We start from the raw sequence: 18,067 nt of genomic DNA, 5'->3' as shown, positions 1-18,067 counted from the left end.
CGCCATTCCTTGGCATTACTTGGTGGATGTTTTAGTCTTAAGGTGCCCATCCACTAGACGATTAAGTTGAGCGATTGAATGATAACGATCGTTCAGTCGTTCATAAATCGTTTGCAAAAATGTCTAAAACGACCAGCGATGCACATGCCCGTCGGTCGTTTAGACATCTATCATCGTGCAAACATGCTGGTCAACCTGACGATAACGTCAGGTTGAGCATGTTTGCAGATGATTGATGAGCCTGAACGACTGCTCGTTCAGTGCAGGCCATACTTGCCTACCCTCCCGCTTTGGTCGGGAGCCTCCCGAAAATCGGGTGCCGCTCCCGACCACCCGGAAGGCAAGGCAAGTCTCCCGGAACCAGCCGCAGCCATCCCGCACCCCCCGTTGCCGGCCACTTAGTATGCAGCCCGGGGGATCAGATGACGCGATTTGCGTTAAATCGCGTCATCGAAGCCCCGCCCCCCGCAGTACAGTGCCTGTATTACGGCCTCTGCACAGTGGGGGGCGGGGCCACGATGATGTGTTGAGATGCCACGCCCCCCCGCTCCGCCCACCAGCTGTGTACAGAGTGTCATCCAGGCTGTCCCCTCCCGGAAGGGACAGCCTAAAGGTAGGCAAGTCTGGTGCAGGCTCATCACAGACTGACAAACTGACAATGTCATAATCGTGCAGTCAAAGTCATGTCTGCTAGTGGATGGGCACCTTTACTAAATGAAAAACACTTGCTGTGTGTATCACCAGGTGGGATCTCTGGTCCTAAGGACCTGATTCAGACCTGCTCGCTAGCAAGCGATTGCTCGTTGCTGGCGATGTTTGCAAATGTGCGCATGCGTATAGTTCGCAGTGTGCGTGCGCAAACTAGTACAAGCGATCGGGATACGCTCGCTTGCCCTGCAAAGACAGCCCAGAGGAATGAGTGACAGGAGAGGCCGTTTGTGGGTGGTAACAGGGGCAGGGCAGTAGTAACGGGAGAGTGGAGTTGCGGACGCAGGCATGCCTAAGTTTTTAAATGCTGTTTCAGAGGCGTGCATAAATAACAGCCAGCGTCGTAGGACACGTCACTTGCTAGAAATAAACACTGAAGTGCTCGCAGTGCTTGCGGCAGGGTATAGTCAACCGATGGTGCTCGATGTACCAATGGTTTTATGCACTTCCTGGAGATGACGTATTCAAGTGGGCGTCTTTAGACAGGCTGGTGGGCGTGTACAAACAAAAAGTGATCGCTCGCCAAAACAAAGTGGGAGTGCTTATGACTTGCCCTGCGAGCATCTGCCTTGACGTCACTTAGCCGAATTTCCATACGCTCGGAGCGAGCAATCGCATCTAGAGAGCAGGTCTAAGGCCTCAGAACCTAATATAAAGTCTGTTTGTATTTTATTTTAAAAGAGTGTGATCATGACTGGGCCAATCTCCACTGTATAGTTGATAAATCAATAATGTAAAGAAGAAACATTTTCAATCACGTTAGTGACAGTGTGCCAATGTGAGACGCCTTAAACGCTGGCCAAGATGAGACACTCAGCCATTGGCAAAAGTGATTTGGATGTGTCTTATGTGTCTTTTACCCTTTCTGTTTTTATTTGATTTACTAACAGCTCAGGATATTCTCAAATACTCTCCAGTTCCTTCGCATTATTTTATCCCATAAAGAGTTTAAAATCAGAATAAGTCACACATCCGTCAGGCTTGCAGCAATAAGAGATCAAAGTCGTACTTTTCCTCTTGACTGTAACATTAATTCACCACTGTCACACATTTATTATGGGTCACTGGCTGGAGTATGCTTCTCCGACAGTCTCCTCTATTACTCGCACCATGAACAATATATCACACATACGGAATAGCGGAGACCGCAAATGGCTGCATTCTGTCATGTCTCTTGTTTTCAAGACAGTGAAAACAATGGGAGAATAGAGTGTCGGTCTTAAATTTCAGTTAAGTCAGGGGTACAAGGCTGAGACTCACAAGGTCTCTATGCTGCCTTTCTGTGTTCTTAGCTCGCCCATTGCCTCTGGCCATTTCCTACACCCTCAGAGCACTGGATTGTTTTCCCTTTTACCTCACAGACATTCAGGAGTACAAGACCTGACTTATACAGTCTTTACGCTCTCTCTTTCCCAATTTAGCTTTATTGTGCATTTCTTGCCTCTTCCATTTTTTTGTCGATAGTTTCCCTCTAAGCCTCTGATCCAATGAAAGCACCAGGAATTAATTTATAGGTAGGCTTCACTATCATATTCTGAACTCTAGAGGGTATATTTACTAAAGTGCGGGTTTTTAGAAGTGGAGATGTTGCCCCTAGCAACCAATCAGATTCTAGCTATTATCTTCTAGAAGGTGCTAAATGACTAGCTGGAGTACCCGGCATTGCCCGGGCTTTTAAGAATGTTTGTTTACACATCATCCGCCAACAAACCTCTCCTTAGGCAGGCCATATGAAAAGTGTGACAAACTTCCCTATCCACAGTCCTACGGTCTTCGAAGGAAGTAGGACCTGTAACGGTGTAAAGCAAACTTCGGAGATAGAAGCATTCAAAATTTGTTGGATGCACAGTGTAAATACGGCCAAGAGCTTCTGTTGCTCTGATACCAGGATGACTGTGTACTTCCTGGTTGCTGGATCGCACTATGAAATGCACAGCAACTACTTCTAGTTCCTTGTGCAGCTGTTTCCGGCATTCAGGGTCTCCACGGTGTATAAGATTCATCCAATCGGTTTTACCCTTCAGGGACTGACAAAGGAATGAACCGGAAGTAGCCTCTGTGTGCGTTCCATAGTGTGGTCCAGCAACCAAGGAGGTAGACAAAAAAGTTTGGTCACCACTGTTGACACCATCTAGTTGTGTAAGCTCATGCATGAGCAAGTATAAATAAAAATTTGTGCTGCAGAGCTGCGCTTTTGCATCCCAGTATAGTTGCCATCTTTATGGGCCTGATTGTAAATCAGATGGATCTCTCCTCAAGGATGCAGATAGCAATTTTTACCATGTTCAGACTCATAATAAGCCTGGCTTCAGTGGCGTAACTATAAATTTTGCTCCCCCCTGCCAAAAAGTTTCTGATACACCCCCCTATGGCATTTTGGTAAAATGAATACAAGGCCATTGATACGCAATTTGGCTCCCAGTGCAAGAGTTAAAAATGTGCCCCCACCCCCATAGACAGTTTACAGAATTTGTCATTTTTCCTTGTTATAGTAATGCCCCATACACATTATGCCACACACCGTAATGCTCCGTACACATTATGCCACACACTGTAATGCCTATTACCCCCACAAAGGGTTGCTGCTAGATTCTATGTGGAGAAAGGACCTCTGTGACGTTGCAGTCATGTGACCGCTGCAGGAGGGCCAGATCGTTCCTGTGTTACCATCCACGTGGGCATAGAGGGGGAATGATAACGGGGGTCGCGAGGGGACAGTTTTGGACCCCTGTTATCATTCTTGCCCCTCCCCCTTTGATGACAGGTCATGTGGGTGTGACGTCACTGGTACCTTGGAGCTGTGTAGTCTAGACCCAACCATTACCAAAGTGCCACTTACATATTTGCCCCACAGTAAGGCTTCTATATACTTTTAAATTACCTGCCCGTTGTCAGGGGTCTCATGCTCATTGTCAGGGGTCTCATGCTCGTTGCCAGTCGATTCATGCTCGATGCCAGAGGATTCATGCTCATTGCAAGGCGTATCAAGCTCGTTGCCAGGGGTTTCACACTCGTTGCCAGGCATTCTATACTCGTTACCAGGGTATCTCTGCTCATTGCCTGGGGTTTTATGCTCGTTGCCAGGGGTTTCATGCTTGTTGTCAGGGGTTCCATACTTGTTGCCAGGGGTTTCACGCTCGTTGCCAGGGGTTTCAAGCTCGTTGCCAGGGTTCTCTGCTCGTTGCCAGGGGATCTATGCTCATTGCCAGGGGTTCACACTCGTTGCCAGGGGTTCTATGCTTGTTGCCAGGGGTTCTGTGCTCGTTGCCAGGGGTTTCACGCTCGTTGCCAAGGGTTTCACGCTCGTTGCCAGGGATTTTACGGGAGAAGATGCAGCGTTCTGCATCTTCTCCCGGCAGCGCCAGCGTTCCCGGCGCTATGTGCTTGCCTAACAGATGCTAGTGGTCGCAGGGGGGGTATCGGAGGCTTGCCTGCCCTTCCGGGGTACCGGGAGCTGCACCCGATTATTGGGAGGCTCCTGGCCGAATCGGGAGGCTTGCCTGCCTTTCCAGGGGGCCTGGAGCTGCACCCAATTATCGGGAGGCTCCCGGCCGAATTGGGAGGGTAGGCAACCCTGGAGTTAGCAGTAAATGATAATAAAAGTACGGAGAACAGAAGCACGTGAGGGCTCTGCTCATGAGAGCTTACATTCTAAAGGGGAGGGGCTGACAGATAGGGGCGACACAGATGGGGTTGATAGTGAGGAAGGAGCATCGAGTAGTGGGTTAGGATACAAGCAGCAGATTGTGTGTGTTTAAGATGAGCTGATGTTAGTAAAATTTAAATCCTTTATTCATCTATCTCTATAACAAAAAAATTGATTGTTTATGCGTTATTAATTTGAGAGATGTACAAAATAAAATAGTTGTACTTTAATTTTTGTCTGTTAAATTTTAGCATCTAAATACATCCAGCTAAAAATGCAGCTATTATGGGACTGTTACACTTGTAATTTAACACTTTGAATCTGAGACTGACGATAGCAGCCTATGGCTATTCAGCTTAACTGATCACTAATAACTAAAGCTACAAACATGTGTCTATGTGCTCACTGATTGGGACCCCACCCCCCAGTACTTAACACACACACACACTGGGCTGTATAAAATTAGAGGCGAAAAGTCAGACAAGTTTTGCCTGTCGGACTTTCCACCTCTGTTTCAGCGGGGAAAACATTTTGTGCGCGTCCCCGTTTTTCGCCCCCTATTCAATTCCTAAACAGGTGAAAACGGAAAGCGGTGAATGCAGAACAGGCGGAAAGTACTGTCAGAAGTGGGGAAATCAGTCTGTACCCCCAAAAAAAGATGCACTTACATAGGGAATCAATGTAGATGTGTACTAATAGCCCTAATAAAAGTGTTTGGGGTACTTAAGTTGTTTAAATTGCTTCTTATTAGTGTCTTTGCATAAGTGGTGAAGAATAGCATAAAGCTGTACTTTTTGGTGAATGTAAGAAGTCCAGTCAAATTTGGGGTACTTGAAAATGGGTGCTAGCATATATTTATGCTTCTAAAGTGAACTTTAAAAAAACATCAAAAATGCACCTGATACATGCACCTGCAATCCCAAAAACACCTGACTCATCTTTGCAGACCCCCAGAAGTCTATTTTGCTATATGCTTGTCCCCCCACTTTTTACTTTTTTGCCCCAAAAAATGAAAGTACTTTTTTTGGGGTGTTCTTAGGGTTTTTTTTTTTTTCCCAGATTTGTCCTTTGGGTGGCTGTGCCAAGGGTTCTGGGTCATTTCCCCACGTTTGCACCCCAAAATAAAGATTTTGCACTTCTTTTCACCTGCTATTCTTAGGAGAAACTTTTTCGCCTATTACATTGCATTGAGTTTCTGCTTAGGCGATTCCAGCTGGAATTGAATTTGGGAACAATTTCCGAACAGGCGAAAAGCGGCAATAGGCGAAACTTTTCTGCTGATTTTGGCTTTTCACCTCTAATTGAATACGGCCCTAAATTGGGATGCAATAAAGTCTAAGATAAACAAATTGTGAGAGGGGAGTAGACCAACACAGATTCACAATAAATTCCTAAATTCATTAATAGAAATTGCTACTAATATAAAAGTAGTGGCAATTTACCTAAACCAAATTTTCAAATCCCGACAGCGGAAGCCTGGCAGGGGTGAAGATGCCGACTGCTCTCAAAGGTAAGTATCGCTAACCTAACCCCCCCTAACCCTAACCCTCCCTTAGGGGTGTCTAACCCTAACCTCCCCCCAAGTGCCTAACCCTAACCCCTCTCTAAGTGCCTAAACCTAATCCCCCCCTTCCCTGCTGCCTAAACCTAAGTCTCCCAGGGGGGGTGCCTAACCCTAACCACTCCCCGGGGGTGCCTAACCCTAACCCCCCCTGGGAGCCCTTAGCCTAACCCTCCCCCCACCCCCCCCACAGCTGTCCGCGCCCGGCTTACCTTCGATCGTGATGCAGGGCGTCGGGCTCCCGGCATAGGTAAAATAACAGGCGTCAGGATATCGACGCCTGTCATTAGACCCTTGCCGGGATTAGACCGTCGGCATCCCGACTGCATACCTTGCCAACTCTCCCTCATTGTCAGATAGAATCCCTGAAATAGCAGCAATTTCCCTGTCTCCCTGAAGAGTCTAGCAATCTCCCTAATTGCACCTTACCCCCATTATGAAGCCATTATATAAAAAAAAACAGAGAGATATACATTCAAATGGGATCATTAGTATAATTTCCCTGCATTGGATATAAGGCACAATGGGCCTGATTCAGACCCGGTCGCAAGCGCTGAGCGCTTGCAACCAGGTCGATGGTGGCCCAGAGTGCATGTGCACGACGGAGCCGGCTCCGTCGTGCGCATGCGCGACACCAGGCTAGCGACGGGCACCCTGTCGCTCCGGATCTCGCAACAAAGGGGTCGAGCTGTCGATGTTGAGTGACAGCTCACCCCCTTTGGTGGGCGGGCCGGGGGGGTGGCTGCCCAAACGGAGGCATTCCCATGAGAACGCCTCTTCATTTGGGGGCGGCCCCACTGACATCACGAGTGACGTCAGTGGAGAGATTCCAGCTCTGTTAGAGCCGAAATCTCTCTGGGGCTTGCGGCCACAAGACCCTACCACAAGCCCGATGGTTGCGATGGTCTTGACCATCGCGACCATCATCATGGCAGTTCGCTGTAGCTGTGCCTGGTCACCCACAGCTATGTGAGCGGCCCGGAGGCCATTCTGAAAAAAAAAAAAAAACCCGGCCCTGATTCAGAGCGAACGCTCTGTCAGAGCGACCGGTTCTGAATCAGGCACAATGATCCCTATGGCTACATGCATTCTCTGAGGAGTATCATTGTGTTTTCATCAACGAATAGATCTTACTAACTGCATTTGGGCTCGTTTACATTTGGATGTAAGTAAATTTTATGACACGCCTCTCAGATGTAGATGTCCACTGTAACATACGCCCCTGGGTGACGTTTTCACAATGTCCCTGAAATGCTTTTTCAAAAGTAGGCAAGTATGATATTGCCTCATTGCTTAACTTATAATGAGGGATATGTGTGTGTAGCCGGGAGCATACAGGATTCTGCAGTGTGTATCTGTTCTCAGCGGCAGCCGCTGTTCGGAGGTAGCGCAACAATCACTGCAAGTACAGTATTAGCGCTGATGATCATGATCAACCCTCTGGCACCTGGAACACATACATATTGTCCCACTTCGCTTGCCAGTGTTTTTTTTTCTTGGTGGAACTCAGCGGTACGCAGTACAGGAACCTTTTTTATGTAATTTTTAATACTTACGTTTAGTTGCAAAGACATGAAGACATCAGTCAAATAATTACAGACATTAATAAAATAAGCTTCTGAGCACTTATGCAATTGCGAAAACTACTATAAATAATAAATATATTGGGGCAGCACGTATGGTGTAATGGTTAGCATTATTGCTTCACAGTCAGAGGTCTTTGGTTTGATTCCCACCCTGTCCCTAACTGCCCTAACCGGAATATGTGTGCGCATGGTGCCAAGATGTGGGAGGAGTGGGTACTAATTGCATAGGTCCTGAGCTTGTTGGAGGGGCCCGGCCGGGGTCCGCAGCCCCCCCCCCTTCCTCTTACCTGTCAGCAGCCTCTCCTCCCAGCCAAGTACATGCTGCAGTGGGGCCAGGGAGGATTTTATCTAAGGGGGTGTGGCCACACTGGTGCTATTAGGCCACGCCCTCAAAAAGTACCGGGAACCTGGTCCAACTCTCTATGGGCCTGTGTGCGCTATATAATAACAGGTAGTATTATCAACATCTAACTTTAGATGAGTACCAGTACCTTTTTCATAGGAAAAAAAGCAGGGTGCATGTATACAGGGGTATATTTATAATGGGTGCAGGGTGTGCGGGGGCCCACACAGCACCCATATGTTTTAATACCTCTCCGAAGTCCTGCGTCAGGCAGTAGTGCTGGACAAAACACTGGAAAAATAGGTGCCGGGGTCATTTTCCCGGCGTTTTGCGCATGCGCACTAGGGAGATCACCGGGAAAATGGCGGCCGCAGTAAACTCTGGGCACAGACTAGTGCCCAGAGTTTACTGCTGCGGTGATGCAGCCGTCCGCCGGAGAGAGAGGAGGGGGCCCCGGACGGGGAATGCGCACAAGCATCCCTCCTATCTTTAAGATGCCTCTGCATGTATATATAAAAAAGCAGGGTGTGTGTATATATCAACAACCTGTCATACTCACTGCACAGATCTTTTATTTAGCCAAACCAGTTGAAAAGCATATGCCATTTTCTCTAAATTCTACGTAGCACTCTTAACATACGCACAACTGCACAGCCCCCAGGAAAGTAATTAAATGAGGAACAGAATATAATATGGGGTCAAGGTCACGGATGGTTGAAAAATAGTAGCCCAATAGATTTATCTTTCTCTTGCTAGGTAGACAGCCTACAGATCACATATTACAGGGGAGTACTAGTTATCAGTAACATTCCAGAGAGGAGCTCAGTCTGCCACTGTGACTAGTTGCCAAGGATAACAGACAGATGTTTTCAGAAGAGAGTTAAACATAGTATAGGGTAAGCTCATGGGAACTGACTATCTAGGTGACCTTGGGGTTATTTAGCTATTAATAAAATGGAAACACAGGGATTGTGCATTAAATAAAATACAAAGGAATGTGTGATAGTTCCAAAGCATTTAACAGCATTGAGAGATGAAATAAAGTGCTTATCTTAAAATGGTGACACATTTGTTGCATCATCACACCTCCGCCAGGTGCTGTACAACGACGCGAGACTTGGGGGCATATGTATCAAAGCTTGATGTGAGATAAAATTGTGAAATATATATCACCAACCAATCAGCTCCAAACTATCATTTCTTAAACACAGCCTGCAAAATGTAAGTTAGAAGCTGATTGGTTGTTGATATATATCTCACAATTTTATCTCACATCAAGCTTTGATACATATGTCCCTTATTGTCTTACAGCTGTGACCACCTTCACATGGAATCACGTCATCAAGGCCCCACCTTACTAACTATCCAGAACTAGAGTACTGCGTTTAGCTGTCTCCGCTCCGGTCCACAGTCTCCTCCTCGGCCGCTCAGCTGTTACCTTACCTGTTACAGCAGCCGCCGAGGAGCTTCACTGTTGAGAGTAACAGTACAGCCTCGGGAGATTTGGGTGCCCATTTATTAATGATCGCATTTTGCAATGCGATCTGGGCATGCAGTACCACCCATGATCGCATTGCAAAATGCGATCATAGCGGCCGAATGTATGATCCGGCACATGCAGGGTGACGGGCTCCCGCGGACTGCACACGAGTGGCGCCCATTGCCGGTGGAGGGATCTGGGAGATCCCTCCGCCGGCTGACATGCGGTAAGTCCCCATAGGCTACAGCGGCTAACGCTATCTTCAGATGGTGTCAGCTGCTGGTTCCAATATCGGGAATTCTTCGCATTCCCAAAATTTATACATTTGGCAGCATCGCATCCCCCATAGAAACCAATGCGTGAGGTGTCTGCCAGCGGCAATGGATGGATCGCAGCAGTTATCGGAGATACCTGCTGCGGTCCCTCCTTCATACAAACACGGGACACTTAGTATTTGAGGTAAACCCCCGAAAACAGGTGTTTTCGGGGAATTTACCTCAAGTTCCCTTTGATAAATGGGCCCCTTGATGTCATCAGACAGTGAGCAGCAGAGCTGAGACTGCGACGCCCAAGACTCCTTTTCACTCTGTTCCTCGGCGGCTTGTCCTGGTGTCTGCTGTGGCTATTGTGAGAGTGGAGCTCATCAGATAGCTGTCCCACACATTATAGAACATTATAGAACTGTGATGCCTCATATTTTAATCATACTTGCCAACTCTCCCTGACTGTCAGGGAGACTCCCTGAAATAGTAGCTATCTCCCTGACTCCCTGAAGAGTCTATCAATCTCCCTGATTGCACCTTACCCCCATTATGTAGGTGTTTTATATATAAAAAACAGAGATATGTACATTCAAATGGGATCATTAGTATCATTTCCCTGCTTTGGTTATAAGGCACAATGATACCTTTGGTTACATATACTATATTTTATAAAAAGTATCAGTTGTAGTGTACACACCTCTCAGATGTAGCAGTACTGTCCACTTTACCGCCGTGCTCATAGGTGGTGCTTTCACACTCTCCCTGAAATGTTTTTTCAAAAGTAGGCAAGTATGAGGTCAATATTAATTATATAAATAAATTATGTTTGTGTGAATACTGTGTGTATGTGTATTTATATATATATAGTACATGTGTATATGTGTATATATAGCTATACATATAATTTGAACTTAAAATCCTGTAAAATATGAAGTTCAAATATTACTTGACACACACATGCCTGCAGCCATAGGATCATTGTGCTTTATAACCAACACAGGGCATGATACTAATCATACCATTTGAATGCATATATCTCAATTTTTTTTAAATAACAGCTACAAAATGGGGGTAAGGTGAAATCAGAGAGATTGCTGTGGGAGTCTGGGAGATTGCCACTATTTCAGGGAATCTCCTTGACACAGGGAGAGTTGGCAAGTGTGCCCCACTCACTGCAGAGGAAAGTGAAGCGGGATCTGGGAGAGGGTCCTAATCTACTGGGAGTCTGAGACAAGTTACCAAAATTCTCAAATTCTTTCCTGGATATCCAGGAAAAGTCGGCAAGTAAGGTGTCCTATTATTATTAATGCTTCCATCATTTGATAATGAAAAATAGTCCAACTGCCTGTAGGACATTTGTACATTTTGTTTTAGAACATTTTTAATTAAAAACAATAAAACATAATAACACACCGGCTGTCCAGACTTCTGGTTCTGACTCAATTTTAATGCAGGCCACAAATACATTGCTCTTTTTCTAAACTGAGCTATGGGCCTGATTCAGAGCCGGACGCTATTTGCGCTCGCTCGTCAAGAAAATAGGGGTGGCTATTCAAATGAACCGTTCGCTGTTTGCGGTCTGTTCACGCCTCTAGGTCTGAACGAGCGTACAAAGCTTGCGGTCGTTTTTTGGGAAACTACGCCCCCTGGCCGCTCGCATCCTACGTCATGTCCGCTATTTATTAGATTAATCGAGTACATCGACCAGCGTATGAACTGCTCGCTATTCCTGTGGTTGGTTTTTGCTACCACAATTTTGCGAGCAGTTCTGGCAAAAAAAAACCCCGTGACGTAGTCAATGACGCTGAAGTTTTAATTATGCACACTCATAAAACGCCCGTTTTGACCTTTAAGCATGCCGGCGAACAGATCTCCACTCCCCGTTTTCAAGCACCTTCCCCTGTTACCACCCACATACGCCTCATCCTGTCACTCAAATTAGCAGGCATTCGCTATTTTGCGAGCACACGATTTTCGGCCGCACTGAGTGGTTCGCGCATGCGTATTACGATCCGTACGCATGCGCAGTTGGGCAAACATCGCTCGGTGCGAACGAGCAGCCACTTGCGTCCGGCTCTGAATCAGGCCCTAAATCCCTTGAGCACAGTATGTAGGTACCATCTGAGTCATATGCTTTATCAATCAGTATCACAGTAGCTAACTCTGCCTGGAATGTTTGAGAGACTCCTGGATTAGGGGGACATCTACTGGACTCTTGAGGGAGCAGCCAATTCTCCAGCAGGGACCCTTGCTTTCCTGCTATGCTCCTACATCTGGAGAGACAGATTTGGGTGTATATATATATATATATATATATATACAAGGGCGGAATTACAGTGGGTGCCAGGGTAACAGCGGAAAGACATAAAATCATTAGTACTTTATGGAACTAAAAGTCTCAGCAAGACATGGCAGCTGCTTAGGCATTCTGTCGCTTGTGGAACTACAATTACAAGTATGCCTATAGCTGCATTTGCTTGCTGGAGCATGCTGGAGCTTGTGGAACTACAAGCATCACCTTGCCCTGAAAGACGTAGTTTTGTTGGGGATATAGTCAGCATCCTGGCAGACATGATGCCAACGGCAATATAAGCCGGTGCCAGAATCCCAACACCATCTGAATCCCGGCTCCAGAATCCCGACCGCCAGCATCCCGAAGGTAAGTATCGGGGGTTAGGGGAAGGTTATGTTTAGGGTTAGAGTTAGGCACTAGGGGAGGGTTAGGGTGCGGGGAGGGGGAGGTTAGGTTCAGGCAGGGGGAGGGTTAGGGGTGGGGTAAGGGTTAGGTGTAGGGAACTTACCTTCCTGTGTCAGGATTGTGACTGTCGGGATGCCGCTGTTGGAATTCTGACAGCTGGCATCCTGACAGCCGGGATTCCATACCCACCCGTTTTGTTGATATGTCCTATTGGAGTAGAACAATAGGCACCAGCGGAATTGTGAAATGGAGTTTAGGCCAGACAGATTATTCTTAACCAGGCTTGCAGGTTTCACAGGATAACAGCTGTAACATATATAACAATGGATGTCAGCGGTAATACGGAGTAAGCGGTTTGAGTAACCAGAGACGGGAGGCAGTCGGGAAGCCGGAGGACGCAAACCCGACCACCGGCTTCCCAACTGTCTAATCTCGGCAAGGTACAAATGACTGGCGTTGAAATCCCCACGCCTGTCATTTTGCCTACACCAGGAGCCCAACACCCGGCTTACCGATTGCAGGACAGCCACGGGGGGGGAGGACTTAGGGTTAGGCACTCCCCCAGGAGGGGTAGGTTTAGGCTATAGGAAGAGGGGGGGTTAGGGTTAGGCACCCCTGGGGGGAGGTTAGGGATAGGCACCCCCCCCCCGGGAGACTTAGGTTTAGGCAGCGGGGAAGGGGGGTTAGGTTTAGGCACTTAGAGGGGGGATTAGGGTTAGGCACTGTGGGGGGGGGGGGCACAGGGGCAAGGCATCACGCATGCGCAGTAAGTGGTCTGCCGGTCATCTAGGTAAAGCTGGCTGGTCGGCTTCACCTAAGGGCAGGAGACAGTGCTGGGGCGCACACCTTTCTGACAAGTTTCACAAAAGTACCTAAAAGTAAAAAATACAACCAAATGTTTTATTATTTAATTTAAATTAATACTCTCCAAATCCTTAGATTACGTCTTTATTAGTCATCTAAATCCAAAAGGAATCGTCTTTCTTCTCGTGGCAATTCGTTTGCCATAAACATAAAAATCCCTGTGAGAATAAGAAAGATGTATTGTCTGAGATGTGTGTGCGGGATCCAGGGGGAGCCAATGCATGAATGAGCCCAGCTAATAAATGGTCTCCTCTGTGCAGCTTCTGCCTAGAGGAAATACTGTGATGTCACTGCAGCGACATCATAGGATTCCGCTACTAGAGGGCATCCCCAGACATTGTCAGGGATACATGTTTCTGATCATGAACTGGCTAAATAGCACAGAAGGGACAAAACATAGTACCAGAATGTATGTGATTCAGAGGTGTCAAATTAATTTCCATTAAGAAAATGTGGACAGTTCACTTATCATTTATTACAGATTTATACTTGTTTGCAGCATTATTGCTGTTTGCACTGTTATCATTTACAGGAGATTGTGCACTTCTAAAAGTTCATATATTCATTTATAATGGTAAAGAGATACCCATGGTTCATGGGAACAGTCCTAGTTCCATTGCTGAGGATAATGCAGACAAGAGAAGGCACTAAAAGTAATCTGCACACCAGATGTGCACAACTGTCTACAACAAAGACCATGCCTATGGCATTCACTCTGTATTTTGGAACTGTCCTAATAAAAAAACGTTTTTGCAGGTTTGTGGGCTCAACTTGAAAACACATGGTGTAAAAAGTTAACTGCCAGTACTGCCACTACTTCCATTACCACCAACACTGCCACTACTTCCACTACCGCCAACGCTGCCACTACTTCCACTACCGCCAACACTGCCACTACTTCCACTACCGCCAACGCTGCCACTACTTCCACTACCGCCAACACTGCCACTACTTCCACTACAGCCAACGCTGCCACTACTTCCACTACCGCCAACGCTGCCACTACTTCCACTACCGCCAATGCTGCCACTACTTCCACTACTGCCAACGCTGCCACTGCTGCCACTACCGTCAACACTGTCACTACTTCCACTATAGTCACTACCGCTACTACTACCACTACTTACACTACCGCCAACACTGCCACTACTACCACTACAGTTACTACTGCTACTACTACCACTACTGCCAATACTGCCACTACTACCACTACAGTTACTACCGCTACTTCTACCACTACTTACACTACCGCCAACACTGCCACTACTACCACTACAGTTACTACCGCTACTACTACCACTACTGCCAATACTGCCACTACTACCACTACAGCTACTACTACCACTACTACTGGCACTACCACTGCTACTACTACTACCGCTACTATTACCACTACCAGGGGCGTATTTATAATGAGTGCAGGGGGGGCCCGCACCGCACACCTTGCACCCATATTATACTTACCTCTCCGGAGTCCCACGTTGGTGCCGGTGTCAGCACTTTAGAAACGTCTGGAAAATGGACGCTGCACCCATTTTCCCGTCATTTTGCGAATGAGCAGTAAAGGGAAAATGGTCACCACCAGGGCCGTAGCTATGGTAGTGCGGCCGGTGCCATCGCACAGGGCACCACAGGTCAGGGGGCGCTGTTTGGGCCTGTCAAATTTCTGTTTATTATCAATCTTGCTTGTAGCTTCCTCTTATTTCATCCCCAGCATCTCCTGGCCTCTCCTATCTCTTCCCTGGCCCTTCCCCATGAAGCCATGGTCCTTTTTTGGGTGCATTATGTCCCTTTGAAAAATGAGGGGGTGCCAATGCTCTTTCTGGCACAGAGCACCAAAAAGTATAGTTACAGCTCTGGTCACCACGGTGACCTGCGCATGCTCTATAGACTCTGGGCACACTCTAGCATCCAGAGTCTATCAGTGCGGCGCAGGCAGCGCTGCGCTCCGTGCGCTGCCGGCCGCCGGACTGAGAGGAGGGTTAGGTCTAGAATTGGGTGCTGCAAAGGACCTGTGACATCACACCCACATAACTTGCGACCAAAGGGGGAGGGGCAAGGATCTGAACGGGGGGCTGAAAGTGTCCCCGTGTGGGCTCGCTGCGCTCGCCACACTTCGGGCACGGGGCTCGTTGCGCTCGCCACAAAATTTTATTCCCCCTCTATGCCCAAGTGGATGGTTACATTAGAGCAGTCCGGCGCTCCAAAGGGGTCATGTGGTTGCAACATCAGAGAGGTCCTTTCCCCAACTAGGATCTAGCAGCAACCCTGAGAGGAGGGGATCTTGACGAGACTGCACACGGGCAACCTCCTCTCTTGAACGCCCCTGACCACTATTATCACTACTGTCACTACCGCTACTACTACCAATACAGCCACTACTGCTACTACCACAACTACTACTGTCACTACCGCTACTACTACCACTACTTTCATACTGCCAATACTACCACTACCACAACTACTGTCACTACTACCACTACTACTTCCATACTGCCACTACCGCTACTACTGTCACTACCACCACTTCTACCACGACTTCTAATTCCATACTTGCACTACTACTACCACTACTTCCATACTGCCACTACCACAACTACTGTCACTACTACCACTACTACTACTTCCATACTGCCACTACTACTACCACTACTTCCATACTGCCACTACTGCTACTACTGTCACTACCACCACTTCTACCACTACTACTACTTCCATACTGCCACTACTACTACCACTACTTCAATACTGCCACTACCACAACTACTGTCACTATTGCCACTACTACCACTACTACTACTTCTATACTGCCACTACTGCTACTACTGTCACTACTGCTACTTCTACCACAACTACTGTCACTGCTGCCACTACTACTACCACTACTTCCATACTGCCACTACCACTGCTACTGTAACTACTGCCATTTCTACCACTACTACTACTTCCATACTGCCACTACTACTACCACTACTTTCATACTGTCACTACCACAACTACTGTCACTACTGCCACTACTACTACTTTCATACTGCCACTACCACAACTACTGTCACTAATGCCACTTCTACCACAACTACTGTCACTACTGTCACTATACCACTACTACTACCACTACTTCCATACTCCCACTACTGTCACTACTGCCACTTCTACCACAACTACTGTCACTACTGCCACTACTACTACCACTACTTCCATACTGCCACTACCGTTACTACTGTCACTACTGCCATTTCTACCACTACTACTACTTCCATACTGCCACTACTACTACCACTACTTTCATACTGCCACTACCACAACTACTGTCACTAGTGCCACTTCTACCACTACTACTACTTCCATACTGCCACTACTACTACCACTACTTCCATACTGCCACTACTACAACTACTGTCACTACTGCCACTACTACCACTTCCATACTGCCACTACCGCTACTACTGCCACTACTGCCACTTCTACCACAACTACTGTCACTACTGCCACTACTACTTCCATACTGCCACTACCGCTTCTACTGTCACTACTGCCACTTCTACCACAACTACTGTCACTACTGCCACTATACCACTACTACTACCACTACTTCCATACTGCTACTACTGTCACTACTGCCACTTCTACCACTACTACTGTCACTACTACCACTACTACTACCACTACTTCCATACTGCCACTACTGCCACTTCTACTACTACTACTGTCACTACTAAAACTACTACTACCACTACTTCCATACTGCCCCTACTGCTTCTACTATCACTACTGCCACTACTACTACCACTACTTCCATGCTGCCACTACTGTCACTACTGCCACTATTGCAACTAGAGCAACTGCCACCAATATTACCTATACTGCCCTTACTATAACTACTGCTACTAGCACCAAAAATTGCATGTCGATGCATACTTAGATGTAAAGCTTCATTAGTGGATGCCATATGTTGCAGACCGACAGACACTTCCATATTGTTGTAAATGTTCAAGTGCTTCCCCATAGAAAAGAGTGCACAAAAATGAGTGCAAAATGTCACAAAAGAGCATTAAATATATTATGATATTTTATATTTTTTTGTTACATGTTCTTTGCAAATCTGTCAAGCGGGGCAGGCTTGCTGGGACCTTTAGTCCCCCTGTAAAGGACAATATTATTAACATTTCTGACTCAATCAACTCCACCACCCAGGGGTGTAGAGGTTACTATAGGGCTATCTTCCTGGGCCTGGTATATGCTTGGGGGGGGGGTGAACCCCATTTTTCTCTTGTGTTGAATTACACACCCACAAGCTAGAGCCTCCAGTGTATAATACAAGGGACCCCTACTCATTTTGTCCCCTGTATTTCCACAGTCAGGACTGACTCACAGAGCCCGGTGCTGGTTATGCTTTTGGGGGAAGCCTCACGTAATTTTTTTATTCATTCCCTTTTAACACACAGAAGCTTACACAGATCTCACTGAGCTATAAGGGTTTCTGCTAAACACGCTGCTGCTGCTGCTGAGGCTAAACTCGATAAAACCTGAAGCAGGTCTATTATTTTGTGATTTATGTTTTTAACTAGTTTTGTGCAAGTTTAAACTCGCACCCTATTACATCTGACGAGTTGTATCTTTTTAAACGAAAAACATCTGGATGGGGGATGTAGTTGGCATCCTGGCGCACATAATGCTGGCTGATGGAATCCCGGCGTAAGTTAGGAGAAGGGTTAGAATACTTACCTGCATGCTTACCTGCAAATGTCAGGTTTTCTACCATCGGGATTATAGTCCGCCGGCAATATGAGCGCCAGGAACCCCTGGATGCAAGTTTGGGCCATACGAGAAGTGGAAATACGATTTTGATGCGAGTTTGCATGTTCTCACAGCCAATTACATGTGCAAGTTTGTAACTGGCATGTTTTTTGTGATAAAC

The sequence above is a fragment of the Taudactylus pleione genome, unplaced genomic scaffold (assembly GCF_031769625.1).
Source record: "Taudactylus pleione unplaced genomic scaffold, aTauple2 ptg000535l, whole genome shotgun sequence".
In the NCBI taxonomy this organism is placed as follows: Eukaryota; Metazoa; Chordata; class Amphibia; order Anura; family Myobatrachidae; genus Taudactylus; species Taudactylus pleione.
Note: the sequence above shows the minus strand (reverse complement) of the source record.